General features: G+C 41.3%; 1 protein-coding gene across 2 annotated transcripts in view; it reads right to left on the bottom strand.

Annotated features, from left to right (window-relative positions):
- LOC123987480 (receptor-type tyrosine-protein phosphatase gamma-like) overlaps positions 1–22400 on the bottom strand; it is a 323656-nt gene extending 301256 nt beyond the window's left edge. Inside the window, exon 1 of one of the 2 annotated variants that reach the window (XR_006829137.1) lies at positions 22284–22400. The gene's annotated coding sequence lies outside the window, so the exon portion shown is untranslated. The remainder of the gene's footprint in view (positions 1–22283) is intronic. The other variant, XM_046076427.1, reaches the window with a different exon arrangement.
- Positions 22401–26637: the final 4237 nt, after the last annotated feature.

The following is a 26637-nucleotide window of genomic DNA, read 5'->3' as shown; positions in this document are numbered from 1 at the left end:
ACTGCAGTCATCAAGCCACTCTTAAAAAAGAACAATTTAGACACATTGCTAATGAGCAATTGCAGGCCCATATCAAACCTTCCATTTTTAAGTAAAATCAATGAAAATGCAGTTATTCAACAGCTTAGTGGTTCATTGGCACTAATTAATTGTTTTGATGTCCAGTCAGGATTTCGACCACACCACAGCACTGAGACGGCTCTTGTTAAGGTCTTCAATGACCTCCATTTAAACACTGACCGTGGCAGAATTTCAGTCTTAGTATTATTGGATCTCAGTGCTGCAGTCGACACAGTTGCCCACAACTGTGGGACTTTCTGGCACAGCACTAAACTGGTCTGAATCCTACTTAAAGGACTACTTTGTGTCTATAGTTAATCACACATCTGAGCTAACAAAAATGACTTGTGGAATTCCCCAAGGCTTCATTCTGGGGCCTCTTCTGTTTAACTAACATCTGCATGCTTCCACTGGATCAATTATGAAAAACAACAAAATAGAGACCTGGAAAAACTTGTCCATGAGTTTATCAGTAGTCGACTCGACTACTGTAACAGTGTCTTTACAGGGCTCCCTAAAAAATCCATCAGACAGCTGCAGCTGATTAAGAACGCTGCTGCTGAAGTCGTCACTAAGACCAAAAAAGTGGATCACATCACTCCAGTTCTAAGGCTTTTACATTGGCTTCTTGTCTGTTGGTTTAGAAAGCACTGAATGGTTTGAATGTTTATGAACCATTAGACCTCCTGCTTTCTGTCCCCAGAGTCAAAACTAAACATGGAGAAGCAGCGTTCAGTTTTTATGCACCATATTTCTGGAACAAACTCCTAGAAAACTGCAGGTCTGCTGAAACTGTCAGTTCTTTTAAATCAAGACTGAAGACTTTTCTTAAGAGTTAGGGGTTTTGTCCTTGCCATTGTTGCCAAGTTATTGTTTATGATGGTAATTGTTGTGTCTCTAAATAATATTATAAGAGTACGGTCTACACCTGATGTATCTGAAAAGTATAATGAGATAACTTCTGTTATTGGTGCTTTATATAAAAATTATTTGAATTTAATTACTACCTTTTTACAATGCTTTCAACCACATTTCATGGTGTTGATCAGAGATGGAGTTTGTTCAGCAAGCAAACTGAGCCAAAGAAAAAAATGTTAAAAGGTCAGACAAAAACCTAATAAATGGAGTTTGATCTAAGATGTTTTTTTAATCTTTTTTCAAATCGAAGCCAACAATCAATTTAGAAGATTCTAATTGCTTACAGCGTTTAAATCCACATGTAAAAGTCGACTGCAATATAATTCATGTAACACATTTTTGCTCTTCAAAGAAGAAACCCTTTAGACTGAAATGGCTCTCCTTTTATCTGTTATTAATAAACTAAGCATATTTCACTTTAGTACTTTGCTTATTCAAGATTAAAGTATGTAACGGTAAGTTACCATAGGTAATAGTTACTGTATTTTATGTGAGGGAAAAATTCCATCGCAGGCTGTTTTCTCCGGTGGCAATCTATCATGACAAAAAACAATTACTGGGAAGAGAGACTCACAACAGACAGTTCAATATGGCCAATGGAGGAGGCCAAGTATTGTATGAAAGGCTGAGTTTGGCTTCATTTGAATATCATTGGGCTCACAACTGTCTTCATTTAGCTCCTTGCAGTTTTTTCCTCCTCATCTCTTTCTACATTTATAAATGGTTCACGCTCAAACGCCTATCAGCTGCCATATCTCACTCTTTCTGTCTGCTGTGTATGGATAATGGAGAAAGGAGAATGATGTCTCCTTCCTGAGTTGGTCAGACTGACAGGAAGGCCATATTTCACTATAGGTACCCTCCACACACACACACACACACACACACACACACACACACACACACACACCCTGACCACTCTCTTCGTTGAGACTCGTTGTTAAAGGAGAGATAAAAATGAGGAGATGAGGACTTTACTGGAAGAGTGCTTTGTCCCCTGTTCTGTTCCCATCACCGTTGGCTGAACACAGGACAGGATGATAGATGTCCAACTCCTCCTCAACCCTCCATCCCCTCATCCCACAATCCTGCCAGTGCTTAATGGGGCATTCCAATAAACCTACATTCAATCTACACATTACTGGGACAGCTCCCACTTATTGACCCAGCCAGTTATTACTTTTTAATGGAGTCTGTGCCAATCTGAAAGTTAAATTTGAGATGGAATCAATAAGTGCAGGATGAATGACTTGGGGAATAAATCACAGACTTAACCTCCACTCATCCCTTTGACACTAAAAGAAAAGATGACGAACAAATGAACAGATTTGAGATATAAAAATGATTCCAGTAAGAGGCATTAGCAGTGAGCTGGTTTTATTTTTCCCAACTGACTCTGGGATTATTAAGGCTTATGGCTGCGTTATGACAGCGTAAGCCAGGGGTAATTCTTCTTCCAAACATGAAATCAAACTCTTTTTCATTGGAGTGCTGCTGAAGCAAATATAAATAGCCATTAGCATCAGTCATGAGAGAGAAAGGTCGATAGTGGCTCATACACAGCAGTCAGAGAGATATAGGCCTATCTATTCAAAACAGCCCCAATCTGTTAACTAACGCTAAGTTAGTATGAAATACTAACCGAAATACACACATGTACATCAATAATACCATCCCAAGCCCTCCTTTACAGGTGACAACATATCATTTGGTCAGTGTGATGAATTAATACATCAACAAATTGTATGCTTAAGAGTTAATAGCAGCCATCGTGGTGCATTCATGTGCTTCTTGGATGGTCCTATTTCTCAAGTTGTGAAGTCGTTCTTCTGACTTCAATGTGTTCATCTGATCTTAAGTCGGAATGTGGAATCAACATGGACGCTACCACAAAGATGTGTTGGATTAGCATAATCAGAGCATATAAACAACGCAGACAACTAGTTCACTCTGCATGGACAGCAAATTAACAGCCATATATTATTGCAAAATATGTACATACAATATGTAATTTTTGCATGAATTGAAGTTCTGTATGCTACTTTATGTCCAATGGACACTTTATTTCTATTTTTTTGTAATTAAGATTTAAAGAGGAGAAAAAGATTTTGATTACTCTGACACCACACAAATGCACTGCTCACCCCTAGTTTGTCCATTTGGGCTACTGTAGAAATGGCTCATTCTAAGGTAATAAAAACATAACGATTCATAATATCTTACATAAACTATAAGCTGTTTTAAAAAAGAATGATGTCCAACATGCTGGCACACTGAATTAACCGTTGTCTTTGCAAGTCTGAGACCTTATTTTCAATTGGTATCAAGATTTGTGTCTGTATGTGGACACGTTATCTGGGTAATGACATCTGATGTCTTTTCATTTACACCTGGATCTAACCAATGGCTGCATTTTAATGTATCCCTTTTATCCAAAGTGCAGTCTAATTTGCTTCTTATACTTTCATTCATGAACATACTTTCACTGCATGCAAGGTGATGTGCTGACCATCATGAGCAATTTGGGGTTCAGTGTCACACAGAAGGCCACTTGTGGACTGGGGATCGCATCGCCCACCCTGTGAAAGGTGGTTGACCCACTGCATTCTCAGTTTTGCCTGCAGTGGTGATGCAGTCTCTCACCTTGTTCTGGTTTGGGGATTTTATTTGGTAGTTGCTGTTTTTATTTTTTTTTATGTGGTTTCTTGTCTCCGTCTTGTGCTGTCATTTTCTTTACTTCCTGTTTTACGTTATTTTTCTTTCCTTGTTTCTTGTCGCTTCCGGCCCTGCTCTGATGTTTTTCCACTGGTTTGATTGCTTTACTCTTCTCCGATTATTTCTACCTGTAACTTGCTTATCACCTCCCTCATGTAAATTTAAGTCTGTGTCTTTTCTTTGTTGAGTGTTGATTGTCTTAGCATTCTTCCTCGTTCCTTGTTAACCTGTGTTTTTTGATATTTTTGTGGATTATGGACTTTGGATTTTTCGCCTATACCCTCTGGATTTGTTTTCTAGTGTTTAGCACTGCTTACTTGGTTTTGATCTTCGCCTGCCTCACAATCTTCTAAGCTTGTATACCCTCTTAATTTATTTCTTAATAAACACTAGAAACTGCAATCGCTCTGCCTGTGTGTTCTGAACGTGGGTCCAAATCCCTTTATTCCTGTGTATAAGACAGTCTTGATGGCTCCAAATGGCCAAATGGGCTCTACTTATTTTTCTTTGCAGAGAGAGGGCTCGTCTGTAGCTTAGTAACTAGCAGATTTATATTAGGTAGATATTTTTATTCTGAATGTAGACAAGCTGCACAGATGTCATTTACACTTGCTTGAGATCAGATCACAATATGAGCCAGACCATCTCTAGATATAGTTTGGGTGATAGATTGCATTCTGTATGCCATATCCAGAAACATAGTCCATATTAATACCAGGTAGAAAAAAAATCAAACTGTTTTAAACCAAGTAGAAGTGCGATTATTAAAAAAGCTTAACCATTTAAAAACACGGTGAAACAAGGTGATGAGGAAAAACAAACAGTAAATAAAAAAACAAAAACAACAAACAAAAGTGAAACAAGAGTGTTTTCCAGTGGGAGAGCATGAACATGACTGGTTAAGAAGATGAACACACACACACACACACACACACACACACACACAGCAAATCCATGATGCTGGGGGGTTTATTACTGCAACCGGGCAATGCAACCCATAAATTTGAATATACACAAACAGGTCCATACAAACACATTTTTCAGTTTTGCTTTGCAAAATAACAATGAGAGTCAGAGAGGGAAGAAAAGTTGAACTTCAAGGGCACAGAAAGTCTTTAGCTTCAGAGCAAGTGGAGGAGACAAAAAGCAAAATAAAAAAGAAGCAGCTGAAGGGGTAGTTAAAGCAAATCCCTCTCCTCACAACCTCTGACCCCCGACAGCTACAACGGAAAGCGAATCTCCAAGGGTCTTTCTCATTTCCCTAATTTGTGCCTCCTCGATCCTGGAGCCTGTGACGCGGAAATTGATCTGAGCGCGCCATCTTGAAGGACATCTCAATTCCCAAAATGCACCTCGAGAGCGAGGATCGAGGAGGTTTGCTGGAGGAGCTATAAGCAAGGATACACCGGTGTATCCTTTGCGGAAGTCTTTTCTGCAGCCGTGACGTTTAAAATAGGCGTGACATGCAGCTGGACAATACAACCAACCCATGGTCGGAGCAGGACTCGACAGTGTTCCTGCTGATTTCATAAACATTAGTTGTTTAAGATGATCAAATGCTCGACTTCACTTTGATATCACTGATGTTGTTATTGTTGAATGTGATGTGTAGATGGGCCGGCAGGATCATAAAAATGAACACTGAATAGCGGTTGGGTGAAATAGGGTGAAGAGTTTCCCCATTAAGAGAGACTATTAGGCACAGCAACAGAAATTAGTATTTTAATCTCCCGACACGCCGACAGGACCTCTCGGGATCTAATGTTAATTAATTGTGTTTTTCTACACGTCCAAAAGGTCTCACACACAGTCCAGGTTTATACAGTAAAACTGTATAAACTGAGTAAAGCAGCCGTCCTCCTGAAATATCCTGAACAAAATTATAAATGCTATCACTTTTGTTTTGACATACTGCACACATGGAAACGCTTAAATTACTGACAGCAGCCTCTCTATTCATCAAAGTCAGTTGTTAAAGAAAACACTCGTACATCACTACAACACACAGTTACAGTGACCAGTGGAGGTGTGGTAAAATGTTCATGCGGGTGCTGGTCTCTGAATCTGAGAAAATATTTAGTTGGTGGGGGGCGGGATGATTTATGCACAGCCTACAAAACCCTTAGTATTCAGATAATGTCCGAGACGATCCGCATCACACCAGTTCAGCTGCTATAATCGTGACAAAACGAGTACAATCAGGTGTTGACGTCAAATTATTGTAATATGAACCAGAGTATTCAGCACTAATCTGCTGTATTTCACAGTGCCCACTATGTAGTCTGCACGTCATTCCATCTGTAGAGTCCTGTGATGACAGGTGTAATGGGGACTATATGAGATAAATTTTACTGTGTCATTTCGAAGGGACTGATTGATGAAACACTCATCAAGCTGAGGGCTGAAATAATCTCCTGTTTGCAGGCAAAAGGCCGCCAAAAAGAAAGTTGCTGGATTTCTGTGTAGTGCATGATTAGGCTACTGTAATCTCTGACTATTTTCAACAGACGCTATAATGTTTATTGCAACCTCAAGATGTTTCTACATGTCATGCTGTTGCCATGCATATTTCTGGATTGTGAAGATACGATCTGTAGCCTTTATGTACTAGTGCTGACCGCTGGTCTGCTGCTCTGACAGAGATAACAGCGGCAGGGTGTAACAATGGACAGATGATGCAAAAAAGCATCTTGGAGCAATGCCCTAAAACCCAACTGGAAGTCGGCCATTTTGAATTTTATGGTCATTTTTGGTCATTTACACGCTCCATACTTTAACAAACTCCTCCAACAAAATTAATCTGATCGACTTCAAATGTTCGCTGCGCAATGGAAAGATATTGGTAAAGAAAAGTTGCACAAACGGTGAGTGTTCATCGAAGGGCGTGTCTGTAGCGTAGCACTGATCATTCGCCATGAAACAGGAAGTTCTTGTAAGTGTAATAAACATGCTCACCTCTGCACCAAACTTTAGATGATTGAAGAGTCCCGTCCTGAACACCTGAGAATCACCTACTGGCAACAGGAAGTGACTACTTCCAAGCAGGTTGGGCATGTTGATAATTTTATGTTAAGTCTTGTGAGTTTTTGTACAACGGTATGTCCGTTGCATGGCTGCTCCTATTTTGATGGCTAACTGCTTCAAGATTAGTAGGCTGTGTTTGTTTGTGTAAACATGATCTTCACTTGCAGACAAATCACACTGGATTCATTCAAATTCTGGTTTTCAAGGACAAGTCACTGATTTCTATTTGTGAATCATAAAGTTTGCGGATTTTTTATCTATTTGTAGATAATGTTTTGTGTTGTAATATTCTTTTGTGACTCATAGTCGGTGCATTTTCAGTGATTATGGCATCCTTTTACTATCCTAACACATGGGCTAAATTTGGGCCCTCGACTTATTTCTGCCCTAGTGCCCTCTTGCAGGTTGATCTGTTCACAAACAACAAACAAAGAGAAAAGCTGGGTGATAATAACCAAAGTTTTGAGCTCAGTCAAAGTCTGTGCTGTGAAACATACAAAGGCACACAAATGGTTGGCATGAAGACTGGTAGCCAGCCACAACTGACATCTATGCAGTAGGTAATTGTTTGTTTGTGAAAAATGACTATGGACTGTAAAACACGCCAGCAAATACATTATTACATATGAAGCAAGGAAAAGGGAATTCAGTTCAAACTTTCAGGATTTGACTGGTTTCTATACTTGCTGATATGGATATAATTCAGTCAGTACTCAAAGAGTAGCAAGGTTCCATCCCCAGCACTACATTTCATTTCTCTCTTTCTCCTCCACACATGTACCGGTACATATAGGCTTCATTCATTAGGCCTGTCTACCTGTGGTTCACACCAGTGTGTGATGCCAGACATTCTCTACGGGTTAGGATCTATTTGTAGCCTAGTCAAGGCGGAGGTGGTCTCCACAGGCTAATTACTCCATTTAGTGTTAAGGTGAGCTGCAGTTCAGGTAGAGCCAAGGAGGAGTAATTATGTCGACAAAAACAAGGCTACAGTTAGACCAAGTTGAAAAATAATAACAGCTTTTAAAGGTTTCCCGTGTCGACATTCAAGCCAAGAAGTGAAAAAATAAAGAATAAGACAGTGACATGTCCAGAAAAAAGGGGTTTCATGTCAGTAGCATGCCCTGGTTTTTCTATGATTCAATTCAATTCAATTTTGATTGAATTTGAATATGAGTAATCCTTTTGAAGAATTGGAACATTGAACTCAGACAGGGCAACACGGAAAGCCATTAATCCATAGTAAATTGATGGAAGGTAAGTATGGCAGCTTAAATGTGGCAAATCATTTATCAAATGTGTATGGAGAGTTTTTACCTGTATGTAACATAGAAATTAAAGGAGTTTTTTTACTTACCCTCGCCCCCCATGTGATTCATTACATATAAAGTGAAATATTTCAGGCCTTTTTCAGTTTTAATCTTGATGATTACGATTTACAGCTCATGGAAATCAAAAATCTGTTGTCTGTCTCAAAATATTAGAATAAAGAATGCATAATACAGAAATGTTGACCTTCTGAAAAGTTGAAAAGTTCTGAAAAAGGTTAATTAATGCACTTAGTACTTTTGCATGAATTAATTAATGCGTTGCATGAAGACAAGCCTGTGGCACTGCTGAGGAGTAATTGAAGCCCAGGTTGCAGTGACGGTCTTCAGCTCATCTGTATTACTGTCAGGTGTCACTCAGGGGTGGCTTGACACTAGGAATTCAACACTTGTAGCTCATTTCCAGCCTAAGTCCACCCCTTGGGAAGCTCCCCCAAGTTCTTGAATAGGCTTTGCTATCCTTGTGGAGGGTGTCAAAGTCACAAGTCTTTCCCATGATTGTGGTTGTGTGTACTGAACCAGACAGAGATTAAAAGCTCTTCTCAGGTCTACATTTTCTTCTTCTTCTTTATTATACTTTCTTTATTCTAATATGGTATAACCTCTAAATTTGCAAACTAAAGCAAACATCACAACCACTTGAAAGGAAATGGCATTCCACCAATCTGGAAGAATCATGTTTAATGTAGCAAGATAGTCTTAAAACAAATAGGCCCTCCGTAACACTAGAGTAGCCCCTTACTCATCAGTAATAGAGAAATATAAAAACCTCCACATGTTACTTTTCAGCACTGCATTCCTATAGCCCTCAGGTGTAATGCCTTCATGAGCTTCTTTAATTATGGAATTCTTATTATTAGAGACAAAATTGATCACCATCTCCCCTCAACCGGTAACAATTTATCTTCTAACTCAGGAACCTTAGAAACAGCTGTAAAACCAGATATATATTGAATCTGCTTTTTCTCCCATCGATTTTCACCAGCTAACTTCAGTGTTTTCTTCATCTAAGCCATCAACCTGTCTCTTGAACCACATCCCAACTAGGCCGCATAAATACGTTTTACCCTTAGTTAGCAATTCATTACTAGACACGATTAGTATGTCTTTATTAACAGGCTATGCAGGGTGCGAAGTATGGGGGAGCCAGGGTGAGCTTAGCTCCCCTTAATAAGACATCAGCTCCCCTAAAAGCGTGATTTGTGATATTTTGGGGGGGTCTCTAAAATATTGACAGCATGCATTTGACATTAATCTCTATATTTCTCTATCATCATGGACCATGCGGAGCGTCAGACATCATCCAGCCAGAGGGAACGATCACCGACCGTCCGCAGCGGGCCAGTCGCTCCTTTCCCTGGTCCGCCCCACTCCCTCTCCGGTGCCGACACACTGAACGGTTCGTGTTCGTTCTCTCTGGCTGGATGAATTTTACGCAAGATCCATGCACTACTGCAGCTGGGGTCTCTCTGCAAGCGGCACGCAACTTTCTATAGTCTTCCCTCTCGTGAAGAAAAGAAAGGCCAGGTCGCAAACACAGCTGCAGCTGTTGTGTGAAGCGTAACTGTAGCAAAATGGCTGCATATGATAATAATTATTATTATAATAAGACAAACATGCCTGATACTTTCACAGTCAGCCCCAGGCCTTCATGCTTGCAGCTATTAATGATTCAGCAGTAAGAATCACAGTCTCCGAAACATGCTATCCAAAGATATATTTACTCTAGATGGCATTGCCCAGGCCTCCAGCACTACCATAAGGAATCTCTGAATTATCTTTGATCAGGATATGTCCTTTAACTCCCGCATAAAACAAACTTTAAGGACTGTCTTTTTCCACCTATGTAACATTGAAAATATGTGTTTTAAAATTTATTGTCATTCCGATTGGAAATACCAAAAAAATTAAGAAAAGAAAAATCAGTATTTACCCCACACCTACAAAGCTAAAACAGGGGTACTGTGCAGCCTGGAAGGTTCAGTTTAGAGCAAAAGAGACAGATCACCAGCCAGATTTGGAGATCTTTGAGCACCTAATGAGAATGACACAGAAAAGGCTGCAGGTCTTCTGTGTATAGAACTCTGACACATAAGCAGTATCCAGAATATAAAGAACATTGACAGTGAATCATACTCCACACATATTTGGGGAGTAGGAGGCAAAAACAATGACATAAAAGAGAATCACAATAAATGCACAGCAAATTGAATGAGCTGATCTTCTAACAAATAGCATGAGACAAACCAGAGAACAACCACCGCAACACCGCAGCAGTTACAGTTTACCAACTTGGCTCATGATTCCCCAGCTGAAAATAAAGTGTATCCATCATGGTAATCAACGGGTATGCTGTGGTTAATTGAATGTGCTAAATAAAAAGGTGTTCAGACAAACACAGCCAGCCACCCTCTAAGCCATAAACAAAGCGCAGCAGTCCTGACTGTAGCTTCTCCATGTATTCCCAGGTTCAAAAGCCTCACCTCAGTCATTTCTAGCTGCAGGAAGGATGGCAAAACCTCAGCGTGATTTGAAGTGTTATACATTCCTTTTATTCCCCATATATTGTTCCTCAGATTCATTCAATTTCAAAAGCCTGTGTTGATTCATGCAGTCAGATACATTCAAAAAGGGCATATGAGTCAAAGTTATACACAAACACCACAATTTACTTTCAGTGTGACCGACAACTCAATCAAAGCCAAACCTTGATAAGGTACAAACCCTCAGAAAGATTTGACAAGCTTTGTTACCAAACTTTAATTTGGCTTTCATGTCAGCTCAGAAAGTAATCATCATAGCCCATTTCTGTCTACTCAGTGATAGATATACATAAATGCATGAATTTATTTTTTGATCTAAAGCAAAGGCTTCTATTTACTGCCACATATTATGCAAATGGAAAGCAAATGGTCATTAAAACAGAAGAGTGAGCCTGGGCTCACTGCTGTGCCACATTGTGTTGATGGCGCTTTCATGTCTAATCAAAGATGAAAAAGCCAAGTTACTATCAGTGATATCAAAGGCCTCTTCTGAAATAAAATATAATCTTGTATCTATCCCAATTATTGGACTCTCTTTCTTCCATAATAAAACCAACCAAGAGCTTCATTCAAAGAAGAAGAGAGATTGTACAGGCTGTTAGAGTGTGTGACACAGAAGCATCAGCATGCAACACACAAATAACGTGTACACAGACGAGTAAAGGCACTAATGTTTCTTGATTTCAGAACCTCATTGACAGTGGCTTTTGCCCCCATTCATCTTGAGCTGAACTCAAAAATCTAAGACTTTCTCTATGTACACAAAAGGCCTATTTCTCTCAAATATTGTTCACAAATCTGTCAAAATCTGTGTTAGTGAGGCACTCCTTTGCCTAGATAATGCATCCACCTCACAGGTGTGGCATATCAAGATGCTGATCAGACAGCATGGGGATTGCACAGGTGTGCCTAAGGCTGGCCACAATAAAAGGCCACCACACCTGTATTCTGTTCCATCCTGATGGCGGCGGCATAGAGGCGGCATGCATCACCTATCGGAGAAGGTGAAAGAGCATAAGACATCATCAAAGACGCATATGGACAGCTGCCTAAAACTTTTGAATTTTGGAAGGATTAACATTCCCACACAATTGAAGTGTAACAGGACAGCTGTGCATCGTCACAACAATGAGGTGAGCAAGGACCGCCACATTCTAGCAAGTCTTATCGATTGTGTGAGGTTCTGTGGCGTGTTCGAGTTTGCCTTGTGAGGTAAAAATGAATGTGAGGGCTCCAGCAGCCCAGGGGTTTTTCGGGTACTTGTCGACTCAGTGGTGTTGCGCGATCAGGGGTTTGAGGAGGTGACTTCCAGTTTGTCTTGCAGCTATTTCATTAAATCATGCCTCACATTGATACCTGCAGTTGCAGAAGGACAGTGACAGTCTTTATCAAATGTACCTTCCAGACAAGCAGTGTGCTTGTAATAAATAATATTGTTCATATCTACTCAATATAGAACCTTGTCATAACCAAATGACAAGGTTCTATATTCTAAATGACAATAACCAAATCTCAATCAGAAAGATCTCTGCCTCCCAGGTAGCTTTTATACAGGTAACGGAGCTGAGATTAGGAGCACACTCTTAAAGGGAGTGCTCCTAATCACGTTTGTTACCTCTATAAAAGACACCTGCCCACAGAAAAAGAAGTCAATCTCCCTCGGCCTGGGGCTCCATGCAAGATCTCAACTCGTGGAGTTGCAAAGATCATGAGAACAGTGAGGAATCAGTCCAGGACTACACGGGAGGATCTTGTCGATCTCAAGGCAGCTGGGAACATAGGCACCAAGAAAACAGTAACACACTAAGCCGTGAAGGACTGACGTCCTGCAGCACCTGCAAGGTCCCCCTGCTCAAGAAAGCACATATACAGGCCCGTCTGAAGTTTGCCAATTAACATCTGAACGATTCAGAGGAGAACTGGGTGAAAGTGTTGTGGTCAGATGAGACCAAAATCGAACTCAACTCACCTTGTTTGAAGAAGGAAGAATGCTGCCTGTGACTCCAAGAATACAGTCCCCACCGTCAAACATGGAGGTGGAAACATTATGCTTTGGGGCTGTTGTGCTAAGGGTACAGGACAACTTCACTGCATGAAAGGGACGATGGACGGGGCCATGTACCGTCAAATCTTGGTGGAGATCCTCCTTCAGCCAGGGCATTGAAAATGGGTCATGGATGGGTAATCCAGCAGGACAATGACCCAAAACACATGGCCACGGCAACAAAGGAATGGCTCAAGAAGAAGCACATTAAGGTCTTGGAGTGGCCAAGCCAGTCTCCAGACCTTAATCCCATAGAAAATCTGTGGAGGGAGCTGAAGGTTCGAGTAGCCAGACGTCGTCCTCGAAACCTTAATGACTTAAGAGAAGATCTGCAAAGAGGAGTGGGACAACATCCCTCCTGAGATGTGTGCAAACCTGGTGGCCAACTACAAGAAACATCTGACCTCTGTGATTGCCAACAATGGTTTTTCCACCAAGTACTAAGTCATGTTTTGCAGAGAGGTCAAATACTTATTTCACTCATTAAAATGCAAATCAATTTATTGATAACATTTTTGACATGCATTTTTCTGATTTGTTTTTTGTTATTCTGTGTCTCACTGTTCAAATAAACCTACCAATAAAATTATAGACTCATAATTTCTTTGTCAGTGGGCAAACGTACAAAATCAGCAGGGGATCAAATAATTTTTTTAAATTTTTTTCCCCCACTGTAAAACAGTTCATATTATTTGTGGTTTTCTATGACAGGAACTGTACGGTATTTTCAAAGACATACTGTCTCGTCCATACACTAACAAACACTGTTGGTATGTTTTCCTTCAGGAACCAAGACTCATCTCAAGAGCAGCAGCAAGCACCAACAGATCATGGCATTTATTTCGGACCATTTAAGTAGGTCTGCTCAGGTGTTGGAACCCAGTGTTGGAAATGTTTTCCAACATCTAGCTGGACCCATCATACTCTCAAGAATGCACTCTGCATTTAAAACACAAACTTTGGGACAACCTTTACTTAAACTGGCCATATTATGCTCATTTTCAAGGTCATAATTTTATTTAGGGTTTGTACTAGAACATGCTTCCATGGTTTAATTTTCAACCACCATATTTTTGTCATACTGCACATTGCTGAAGCACCTCTTTTCATCCTGTGTGTTGACCGCCCTGTTTTAGCTACTGACCAGAACCCCTCTGCAAGATGGCAGGATAGACGCATTTCACAAGCCGGATGTATCTATCTATGGGCTGGGTGAGGCAACAAGGGGCTAGTCCAGTGGTATTTAAACTGTGGGACGGGCCCTCATTAGTCCACTTTCAGTGTAGTGGGAGAGCTTTTTCTCTTTTGTGTCAATCTGTGTGTAAAATTAATCAGGGCTTTACAGCAAATGCCATGTATTTAATAAGTATTCCATTGCTTAGGCCGTCAACTACAAACAAATCACAAAATGTGTTTATAAAGGGTGTGATTGGGAGTTTTTGTCTTACAAAGGGAGGCATAGAGAACCACTGGGTGAGACAACCTGGATAGAAGCCACAGCAACAGCCAATGGGTATTAGCTCAAGTGGACAGAAAAACAAAATAAACTAGATGAGATTCACTTCCCCATTTTCCTCCAAATTTCATGTATCTGTTAATTCCCAATGACTCACACAGTCCTCGTCTCTGCCAACTCCCTCTGCTGGCCTGAGAAGACCGGGTGAAAACCGCCATGTGTGTCCCTTAAAAACACATGGAGTCACCAGCTGCTTCTCTTCCACTGACAGCCTGGACAACTTAGTTAGTTTGAGTTTTAGGACAGAAGAGCAACTGATACATGAAAACTGGCCGTAGTGTCTGCATTGGTGGGCAGCTAAAACCTCCAATGATGCCATTCAAAGAGAAATATGTTCCGAACCAACTTCCAGGCTTCTTCATTTGACCAAATTTAGATTTTCTGTCTCCATTAAGATAACAGTGATCCAACCAAAACTTGAGGATTGAAACCATCCCCTCAAACATGATAGCCATGTTTTCTTTGGTCTGTACTGGATGTACAGCCTTACTATGTAAGATTTAATTTTGAACAGACTTGGGCCTTAGAGACTTTTATAAGACTACTTCCATATGAAAACCTACCTTGACTGCCCATAATCTGCAAAGAACAGTCGTGGTTTCCCTTCATGAAAGTGTTCTAGCCAAATGTCACAAGACTTTCTGGCACTTAAAGAGGTGGTATTATGGTTTTTGGCTTTTCCCCTCTCCTTTATTGAGTTATCTCTTTTTTTGTGCATGTAACAGGTTTGCAAAGTGAAAAATCCCAAAGTTCAGCCCAAAGGGAGTTCCCATCTCCCACAGAAAGCTCTGCTCTGGACCGCTGGATAACATCTCGTTTGTAGTCCAGCCCTTCACTTCCTTTACTTGTGACGTCACAATGAAAACGTGTCATAAAGCTTGCCAAGCGGCTAGTGGGGTCAGGCACGCCCTCAAACCAAGCTACTACTTTTTTTTGTATCACCTCACCTCCGTCGAGGTTCCAAGCGAGCTGAGGGATACTAAAATGTAACATGAAAACACGACAGACTGCTGATTGGTCAGAGAGAATCGTCACTATTCACTGCAACATCTTTGTGTGCACCAGACAGAGGCCAGCAACAGGAAGTTTTATATTTTACAGTTTTCGTATGGAATTTCATCACTAAATCCACTTCTGAGAAGTTCTGAGGTGAGAAATCAGCTGTGTAGATTTCGAATATTGACAGTTTTACGAGAAGTGATGGCGGAACAAAAATGTGCTTGAGGAGCTCCGCAAGTAGCTGCGGGGGAAGCCTGCGCCAACCCACGGGAGGAGCGTGTGAGGCCGACCAGCCGCCCGCTCACAGAGCCCTCTGCTCCCGCTGCAGCAACAACGGCAGAGGAAAACAGCTGGAAGGTTTTCATACCGCTTATCTGTCTTTACATTCTGAGTAACGCTGAAATGTTTTAACTTAAAAAAGAGAAAGCTGTGTGGATCGCTGGTGTGTGTGTCGCATTGAAGATTATGTCGCGGCAGTTGTGTGTGGTGTTGCTATTACGACAAGCTACGTACTATCTCTGGGTACTATCTGCAATGGAAAACGGAGCAGGGCCGAGTAGAGTCGAGTCTATCGATTTGCGCTATGGTAGCATTTTTCGGCAAGGCAGCATAGATCGTCAGAACACCGGCAACAGTTCAACGTTTAGTCCTGATGGTAAGATGTGGAACAATGATGTTGTGTGGTTGTGGACTGGTAATAACTTATACCATCTGCAAGGTTACGGTCGCAGCTTGAAGTGGCTTTCATTAGGATCACCCTACCTTGTTTCTTACGACCCGCCCTATTCTGCTTCTGATTGGCTAGTAGTCCTTACCTGGGAACTGCGTATGTGCAACTCCCAACAAAGATTTTGTACAAGTAAGATGCATCACTCTGTAGTTCAAGAGCGGAGCGTACAACACACAGGGTGAAAAGAGGAGCTGCAGCAATGTGCAGGGTGACAAAAAAATTAAACCATGTAAACCTGTTCTGGTACAACCCCTAATTAAGATTTTGAACCTGAAAATGAGCATAATACCATCTGTTTAAAGCATACTCCATCAAATGTTCAGGACTAATAGAACAACAAGTTTCACTTGGACAGGATCCAGAATGACTCGTTCAGGAGGTTCCAACAAGATGGAATTCTAGTCTAGAGATGGTCAAGCGAATCCAGCAAAACAAATCTAAATTTTTCTCTCTCTTCCTCTGTCTTCGGTGTGTGCTCTCTGTCACCTTGTGCGTGTGTGTTCTCGCCCTCTCTCTCTCCCTGTATCTTCTGTTTCTGTGCACGTGTAGCATACTCACAGGAAGGTAGTGAGTTTCATTCTCTGTGTAATAAATAACAATTTACTGGCATGTTTAAAACATTGTGCTTTCAATAGCAAATATGAAATTGAACTGCTGGGGGAAGAGTAGTATATCTAATGTTCAGTGGTGTTGCTAGCCCTGTACCACTTATTCAGAGTTAAGGAGCCCTTAACTCTAAAAAGTGAGCTTCAAGAAATTCTTTACCTCAGACCTAGCTAACCGGAAATACAGCACTAACCTCACATGGCTGAAGATCGCTACTGGACTTGACCCCAGGTCAAAGGACCTGAAGTGTCTTCTCAAAGCTGAAAGGAGTGTGGTGGGAGCATCAGTAAGCAACCTGGTGGTGGGAGAGAGGCCTGTACCACAACCATCTGCACAGACAACGGAGAAACAGCCACCAAAGAGCAGTAGGATGTCTGTCTTCCTGCTGGGTTCTTCAGATATGGATACAGATGAAGAGGAAGAGTCCATAGAACAATGTGTGGACCGCTATAGCCCGAAATGAAGGGTGTCCACTACATGGTGGTCAAAGAGAAAAGGAGCACATGCCAGGCCGGCACACATTGCACCCAAGTACCTGTCAGCCCCTTCAACCACAGCGATTAACCGCAATCAATCAAAGCATATTTTTAATGGATTGACAGCCCTATCAAAATATATAAATTGTGCATCTGTGAGTGCAAATTATTATTTTTGACGATCAGAATGACCTCATCATGTGAAATGTCCTCAGTCTGAAGTAAAAAAATTCTACTAAAACTAAAAAAAAATAAGGAAAGGAAAGATGCACAAATGCGCGCACACACACACACACACCTGCATTTGCAACCGAGTTTGGATGCATGCTGTGTAGCCTGACCAGACACCAGCCTGTGATTTGTTTTGTCAAAAGAAGAAGTCTGTTCACTTCTTTTTCACTTCTCGTGTCTACTGTTGTCTGTACAGCTACTATATACAGCTCCATGAAAACCCAGGAGGGTGGAAGAACTATTTGTCACACTTTTATGGTTGATATAACAGTATCTCAGGGCACTGTCAGTGGCATCATGATCATCACCTCCTTTAAGTGCTACAATGCACACAGCACCCCTATGGATTGATACTAGTTCCTAATACTAGTGTTATGCCCTCCCCCCTTGTCTTTTGCCTTTTCTCACTCTCTGCTCTTCTCAGATGCTCCTGGTTTGGATCGTTAGCAGAGCGGTTCCTCCTCTCGATTTCAGGAAGGCTGGAGGACAAAGAAGGGTCTTTTTCTTTCTTTCTTTCTCGTTGAGTCAGAAGCAGCCCTGTGACCAGTGTGGTTTTTTTCCCCCCATTTCTTTTTGTTGTCGCATTTATTCTAAGGCTGGGGGACTGGTAGTTAATTTTTTCACGGTTTTGTTTTTGTTAGGTTGGACACAACCTTTTGATAGTTTAGGGGAGTGTATACTGGGTCCTACAGCCCTTCGTGGGCTGTCCCAGTCTTCCTCCCTTCTTTTGTTCTTTTTCAACAGACCTCCAGACTTCCATAGTTTGATTAGATTTTTGGTCATTTTCTTTGTGAATAAATTCATTTGCTTACAATCAATCCTCGGGTATATTGTCCTTTTGATATGTTACTAGTCACACTTGAGTTTGACTTTTGTTGTTGCCGTAAGAACAGGTATCATATCATGGTGAGATAATCAGTTCAGAGTTTCCAGCAGCACCAGTCTATTTTCCTATCAACTCTTTCCCTTTGGTTATTTACCTTGTACTGTGCATTATGGCCTCAGTTTGTACAGAGTGTGTAGGGATTGGAGCTCTCCATGTTTACATGCATGGAGGACTGTTTGTTCATTGTTAGCAGGGTAAATCCAAACAAGTAATCAAGGCCTGGAGGGTGACTTTTCTTATTTCATTGTTAGTATTCAGGCTGCAACTAACAATTGTTTTCTTTATTGATTGAACTAAAGATATTCAGTAATTTAGGAATAAATATAATATGAGCGAAACATAAATTCAGGCACAGTGTGAACCTAGGGTTTGTGGGGCCCTTGGGGGTCTGGGGTCTTGGAACCACTTCCTACTTTGCCCAGTTGGTTATCCATCTTAAGGTTGGATGTCCTCAGATTATTAGTTTTGTCTGATCAATAGTCCAAAAGTAGACTGTCGTCCCCAAAAATATGGCCGTATAGGTCATCTGTGCAAGCAGCTTATTATGGCCCATATTTAGGGGTCCAAGCCCGAAGTGGGCTGGGAACCCGCAAATGCAAGGCATCACAGTTCCCAGTACAGCGAAGCAGCTGGGAACCCTACTGTTTTCATTCTCGTTTATTATTTATTTTATTCTTCCGTGCATAAAACTCATACTGCGGCCTAGACAGTAACTGCTAGGGACGCAAAACTCCTAGGGTAGGTCCAGTTCACTGCACGTAACTCAGGCGCAAAAATCCGCACACTTCTACCTCTAGGGGGCGCTATAAACAAGGTCAACGCGTTTGGGCTTGGAAAAAAAACCTTATATCCACGCGTCTGGGGGAGCGAGCTCAATCTCGTGGTATAGGCCACGGCCATTTCCGCCTAGACTTTTTTTTGCTACATTGCGAAAACTGAAAAACCTATTTTAATTACCTCTGAAGCCGCAAGTCTGATCGACACCAAACTTGGCACGGATAATCTCTGGACCAAGCTCATGAAAGTTTGTAGAGGAAATTTTGATCCGACAAAAAATGTTGCAATTATATGCTAGCAAACGTTTGCGAAAAGCGCTACTAACAGGAAATTATCTCATATCTTCGCTTTGGAATGGCCGATCGACACCAAATTTGGAGCGTTAATCTGGGATGCCCCCCTGAGGGCCTGTGCAAAATTTCGTTATTCGGGGCTATTTAATCCAACAAAATTGTTCCTCTATAACCGCAAGTCACACTGACATGAAACCAGTGCCGAATTGTTCAGCATGGTCCCCTTACTACAGGCACCAAACTTCACCCAAATATGCCCATAGGTGGTGCTGTTATTGCAGATTAAAGTCGTCAAAAAAAATCCCATTGATTTACATGCATTTTATATCTCCATAACCACAAGGTTTGATTGACACAAATTTGGGTCAATTGTTCCCCATGGGGCCCTGATGACACCTGAAAAATTTGGTGCCCTTCGTCCAAAAGGTGGCGCTATAATCAAACCTCAAATAACCCATTCATTTCATTAGGATTTTCAACCAAAGGACATTTTGCAGGATAACTACGGCTCACTACATCGCACATTCATAAACCTTACGTCTACGTGTTTGAGGGATGATGCCGATGGTATAGGACACCCCTCTGTGCGATGACGTTTTCATTTCGCGAAATCGCAAAAACCTATTTTAATTAACTCCTCCCATTGACTTACATGCATTTTACATCTCCACAACTCCAATTGTTGACAATTTTGGTGCAATTCGGCCAAAAGGTGGCGCTAAAAGCGAAGCTCAAATCTCCCGCTAAATCCCATACATTCCTATGGCATTTTCAGGACGTTTTGCCTCTGTTTGGAACGGCCCATCAACACTTAACGTGGGGACCTTATGCGGCACAACAGCGGAGCGCCCGGATCGACTCGCACGCCCTCCGCGGGGCCGGGGGGGCGGCTTGCGCCGAGAGGCTTGGACCCCGCTTACAACTGCTTGCAGTTCTAGTTATGTTTATTGTTAGGCATCAACTTCTAGTGGCTGTAGTAATTATGACAGGTGCAAGTAGGAGGTCAGCTTAGGTAGTATAAAGAGCAACAAAGTCCATCTAAGGATGAGGCTGCAGGAGACCACTGTTTGTGTCCCATGTGAAACCATAATGGTAAATGGACTGTACTAATTACTTTCTAGCCTTCCAACCAATCAAAGCGCTTTACAATACATGTCACATTAACCCCATTCACAACCCCATTCCACTAATGGCAGTGGCTGCCATGCAAGGTGCCAACTGCACATCAGAAAGGAAATTATCTCTCCACCTAGTCATGAGTCTTCCCCAAGGCCTTCTCCCAGCTGGATGTGCCTGGAACATCTGCCTAGGGAGGCGCCCAGGGGGCATCCCTACCAGAGGCCTGAACCACCTCAACTGGCCCTTTCAACGCGAAGGGGCAGCAGCTCTACTCTAAGTTTCTCACAAGCCGTGTTTCAATCAATGTTTTGTTACGCGCATTTTTTAGTATCACATTAGAAAAAGTTGATTGAGACTGAAAAAAAATAAAAAATAATAACTCCTTAATTAAAACTTTAGGTTTAACAATAACAAATAACATGTCAGTAACAGAAAGGGAAGAGTAAGATTACTTTTATGTTCCAATGTGGACTATATCCAATACTGCATAACCTGCAATACAAATATTTCAGTGGAAACATCATGGTGGCGCACAAACAGATCTGCCTTCTCACCTCGACTCATATCTTCACCACCTATACATTTGGATTGTGTAAATTAACAATGTCTGTAAATAATGCCAGTGACAGCAGTCCTATTGCATGATGCCTGCGCTATGGCACTGTAGAAGACAACGTGATTGGAAGGGTTATAGTGTACAGTGATTTCCTGGCCCATGACGATGACTGGCTAATACGTCAATTTAGATTCCCTAGAGCTGTGCTCTTGGATCTGTGTGCTTAACATGGTCAAGCATTAGACAGACCAACCCGATGGCACTGCCCCATCCCAGTGCAATTACAAATACAAGTAGGCTATAACCTCTCTGGAGTTTGTGCCAACAAGCAGGGAATGAGCCGACAGGTGTGTCTTTGATGCGATTAACAATATGTTTTACCTTCCTACATAAAGCCCCTTTAAAGGGGCTATATGTAAGTATTTGATTTTAATAAATCAAATTTTCATTGCCTTATTGTCAATGGGTTCAAAACTCACTTACAAATGAAGAACACACCTGTTCTCTCTTGCTTGCATCAGCCACTATTCTGCTTTTAGTGTGAGGTCTCCGGGTCAGATTCAGCCCTGTGCGCGCTCCCCAGTCTCTCTCTGACTACAGCAACAACACAGCAGCTAACGACATGCAGTCCACTAACACCATCAAACAAAATAAAGGTTTATATGCTGAAGCCCATCAGACCAAACAGGTTCAGATGATGTCGAGTAAGAACAAAGTGAGCATTAGTAAAGCTGCAGAAACACAGAGAAAGTCACGTTAGCTCGCCGGCTAACACCGAGCAGTTGCTGATGTTATCTGGTGCAAAGTTATATCGCTTTCTATATTACTTCACCAACTAACGCGACCCATCTTACTATCCTGTGTACCACTATTGATTTAGCCTGCAGAGAGGATGTAACGGTAAAAAGCAAATGTGGAGCGACTTGTTTACTAACGTTAGCCTATAGTGATGCAGCCAGGAGCAGCCAGCTAACGCTACAGTAGCTTGGACCTGCCGCTGTTTGCTTCGTAATGTTCAGTTTAGGTTTATTGTGGTTTTACCAATACTCAGGTACACAGCTTCTCCACCTCTCAGTCGCTGTAACTAACGTGACCCACATAATATACAATACTGCAACTTCACAGTGACAACAGCCCAGAGGAAGAGCCATCCCCTAACACTACAGCAAAGTTACTTACTGCGGTCTTATTATTATAAAGTGTGACACAATCTCATTATAATATTCACTGCCCGTTTCGTTATCATCCAATACATTTAGCTGTGCTGACATTGCTGAGCCTCCGATGAAAGACACACACATAATAAAGATAGTTACTGAAAGCAGCAGACAAGCTAACGATGTAGCACGTCGGCTAAATGCAGTAAATGTAACGTTACGTTACCGTGATCATGTAACGAGCATGGATTAGTTCAAACTCAAGCTGATAAAACTATTACTGTAACGTTGCAGTGGGAGTTTACCTGAGTTTCCAGCTCTGTCTGTTCTCCCTGCCTGTCTGTAGCCGCTGCCACTCTGCCTTTTTCCCGGGAGGATTGTGCCGATATGCGGCTCACTGCGCTGAATGAAAGGTGCGCCGCTGGTGTTGATCTGCCTCTGAGACGGGAATGTTGAAGTAACAGAGCCTGAACATGTCTGAAGAAAAGCCACAGCATGCTGGTGTTTCTCTGAGACAGAAATCGTGGCGCTTGTGAGCACATTTTTTCATGCAGGGGGTTCACAAACAAAATAGAATGTAGCAACTTTAGAAAGGCAGACATTACATATTGTTGATCACATCAAACACACACTTTTCTGTGAATTCCTGCTGCTAACAGCCGGCTGTTAGAAACCCCAGTGGTTGTAGCCTAGACTACTTTGTATTTGTACTGAGATGGGGGTGTTCTGTTGGGTTGGTGGACCCTGTTCTGCACACAGATCCAAGAGTGCACAGCTCTAGGGAATCTAAATCTATTTATTAGCCAGCCATCATCAAGAACCAGGAAACCTTTGTGGTCCGTGAACACTCTTTAATACTTCTATTCGCATAGTCATCTGCAGTGCCATAGCGCAGCCACCATGCAGCATTATGCACAAGTTTCAGGTAGTATTTGTGTGTGCAGCAATCATACCGATTACTTCACACCTTGCCAAAATGATGTAGTGATTATTCAGTAAGTGATATCGCCCAACCTGAGTGATGGGATATCATTGAAGATGGAATTTTGACAAGTAAATACATTTTTTGAAATCTTGGTTTTGAAATGCTTAGCCTGCATTATGATGAGGACAGATAGTGAAGATGAAGTATAGCGATTGTGCAAGAGGTGTCACTGGTTTGTCTTTGTGGCCCCCGCAGCATCTCAGTGCGCTCTGTGTGTGCCTGACAGGGACGTGTGTTCACTGCAGCGCACAAACTAAAATAAAATAAATATTGAGAATCCAGTGTGTGCATTCTTAATATTTATAATATCAATATATATCAGTTCAAAAAAATATTCTTATGCACATTTCACTGCAAGTATCATCATAGAAAAATTCTATACGGGGGCAAAAAATTTTGGTTTCCACACATCCTTTCACCCATGCTAGGGTACTAGGCTAGCTCTTTCAGTATGAAAGCTGTGGACTCTTATACATGGGCCCATTAACTTCCAGCACTAGATAAAATAAGTCACAAACATAATAGAAAAAAAGGAGACAACTTGGATTAAATGCGGAGAACAGTGTCAACAATATGTGAGCAGTATATGCTGTTTGAACAGCCTCCGGTTGTCTGGTTTCAGGCTTTCCACCAGATTTTGGAAGCAGATTTGCTCCTATTCAGCCACAGGACCTCCAGGACTACAGCATTAGTGACAGGGTTCTGCCAATCAAAACCAGTGCTCAGTAAATGAAAATCTGAAAAACTTTGCTGCTTTTTGTTCTGCTACAAGAAATGTTTTCAATCAGAGAAAGATAAGGAAATTTACTTAACGACGGGGAAAAAAGCTGCACCTCTTTGTACAGCCCAGACTCTGCCAGACCACTGAAAGACTACCAAATTTGTGCTAATGACTGGTATTGACACCAAACACAAAGTATGAAAAAGTTAACACATGTGGCGGAGTCCTGTTGCTTGTTCGTTATCATTTTATTAATGCTGTTTCTCACTAGCTTTGATTGACAGCTGTCTTTTGAAGAATCATGTGATGCCATATTTAGCAACATTGGCATTTTTGTCCTCACCATACGTAAACGTTTAAACACTTTCTTTGCTTCTTTAGTTTAGTTTAGTAGCTCTCTTGTTTTCTAGCAAGTATTGCTCGTTAATTACCTCACCCGCTAATGAGATCCTCCATACAACTGTAACCATATGTACTTTCACACCGCAATTATGTTGTTATAAAAAGAAAGGGAAGAATAAGATTGCTTTTATGTTCCGATGTGGACTATATCCAATACTGACCTGCAATACAAATATTCATAACACACACACACATATATATATATATATATATATATATATATATATATATATATATATATATATATATATATATATATATATATATACATATATGCACACACATACACACACACACACATCTAAAGAAGACTGTAATCAATAACCTTTATATCAATTATCAAATTATAAAGATTTAGTGTTTCAAAAGGCTGTGAAACTGAATTTAGATCAGAGATGGGCAACAATGTGTGAGACACAGCCATGTGTCACAGCAGCTGATTTTACTGATTACCTTCCAACCAGAGAGGAGGTAAAAGTAATCAGTGAAATAAGCCTCTGTGGCATTAGCTTGAAATGAAAATCTGCAGAGCATGAGCACCCATCACTGATTTAACACGTCTGATGAGGGGGAAAAAACTGGTGACAACGATGTTTACTCCAAAAGAATGTCATAGAACAAGAGCGGTGCTCAGACCTAGTTTGGATCTTGCACTTTAATCCATCAACCACAGATAGATTACAGATCTATAAATAGACAATATTTTCTTGACAGACTATAACAAACATTTTCACATTCTGTCCATCCGCTTGTTGGTAGATCAGTGTTGAATCATCTCTGGTGGCACAGGAAAAAGTCTCAACAGAGCGACTTGTCTGTCTTTGTTCATTAGTGCGGCTGTAATGGTCTTCATAATGTCCTTAGTAGCAGAACAGGGAAAAGACACCCCTAGCAACTGTGATTCTCACCAGCTGTAGGATGGAAAGGAAGTTTACTTTAGATTGGCACACCAGAAAGAGGCTAATAAGTGGGACATCAGAGTCATCAATGCACTGGATTACCCAGATTAATTCTGACCTTTCTTCAAATCCTGATTACCTAGGTTAATAGACTAAATTACATATTGTAGACATCCAGCATTCATTTCTGAGCATGTGTACAAGGACTGCTCTGAAAATAAAAATGGCCTCAAATTCTGCTAAATATGGATGGGATTGAAGCAGCTCTACAGATTGAGTTGACTTGCAGAAATAACAACTCCAAGCAACCATTACTGAAAATGCTTTGAGTACTGATTGATCAGGACAAAACAAAACACAGCAACCCCTGCATGCACACCAACAGCAAATCAACTTTCACAAGCATGATGCAATGCTGAATGAAAAAGTCTGATATTTAGGCTACAACTCTCCCGAATGTAGGTAAAATTTATAATTGTTGGGCATTTTTGTATAAATACAAAGACGAAATTCAAAGTCTTAATCAACTAGTCATGCATTTCTTTACAAGAATCACTCCTACCTTCTTGTATTGTTGTATGTCTGCTATAATGGACCACAGTGTTATTCAGTGACGCACATTTAAAAAGGGCAGCAGATCTAAGAGCTTTGCTACCATACTGAACATGATATGAATATTCTGATATAATTAGGCCCCTTATATATGCAGAGAACTGCAATTAGTCACTTTACACATTTACCCCATGAGCATTGACATGCTTGAATAGAAACTGCGTTGTCAACATATTTGTGTTTTTTGATGGCTCAATGCTCTCCTCGGCCTCTGGCATGGGAGGTGTCAAACCTGAGTACTGCAGATGCCTTCAAGACTTCTTAGCCCAAAAAACAACACCATCAAAACCACGAGCTCCCCCATGCCCCCATACTCATACTCATCATCATTTTTAACCCTTCCTTTGTGTCTGCCCTAACCTAATGCTTTGCTTGGTTATGTCTGTTTGTATGAGCATATGATTATTTACAAAACTGTGAGAGCATGTATGTAAATACATTAGCTCTAAAAGCATCATCTAAGAACAGCCAAATACAGTGAAAGTGTGTGTGTGTGTGTGTGTGTGTGTAAACTCAGTTATTGGTAACAAACTGTTGATTGAGATGAAAATGATTTAATTCATAGTTTGCAGTGACGTGACATGCGTGGTGACCTGGAGGGCAAAACAACCAACCAACACTGCAACTCCCCCATGGAGACGCCGCAAAAGCGTAATTTTACACGCCCATTTGTTATGACCTGGCTCAAAAGGCCACAACAAAAGGGAGACACACCATGGGAGAAGTTTAACAAAATATGTTTATTTAAACCAAAATTAACAAAATTAAGGCTAGTGCCAAAGTAAAGGCAGGGAGGTCTGTCCTCAGCCCAGCAGCGACCTCCTGCAGAATGAGACAGAGTTACAAATAGCCTACAGGGCAATTAGCCCAGGTGCCCAGAGTTACCACAATCAGCTTTTCTCTCTACAAGGAGGAGAGAAATAGGCCACACTCACACATGACCCCACGGGGGACCCGAAAAGGGGAACCCCGAACCTGCAAGTACACAACAAAACATTACAGAACTAACACTCTGGCTGACCAAGTAAACCAGAGATAAA

This window comes from Micropterus dolomieu, linkage group LG18 (assembly GCF_021292245.1).
Source record: "Micropterus dolomieu isolate WLL.071019.BEF.003 ecotype Adirondacks linkage group LG18, ASM2129224v1, whole genome shotgun sequence".
In the NCBI taxonomy this organism is placed as follows: Eukaryota; Metazoa; Chordata; class Actinopteri; order Centrarchiformes; family Centrarchidae; genus Micropterus; species Micropterus dolomieu.
This window is presented reverse-complemented; position numbering and strand designations above follow the sequence as displayed.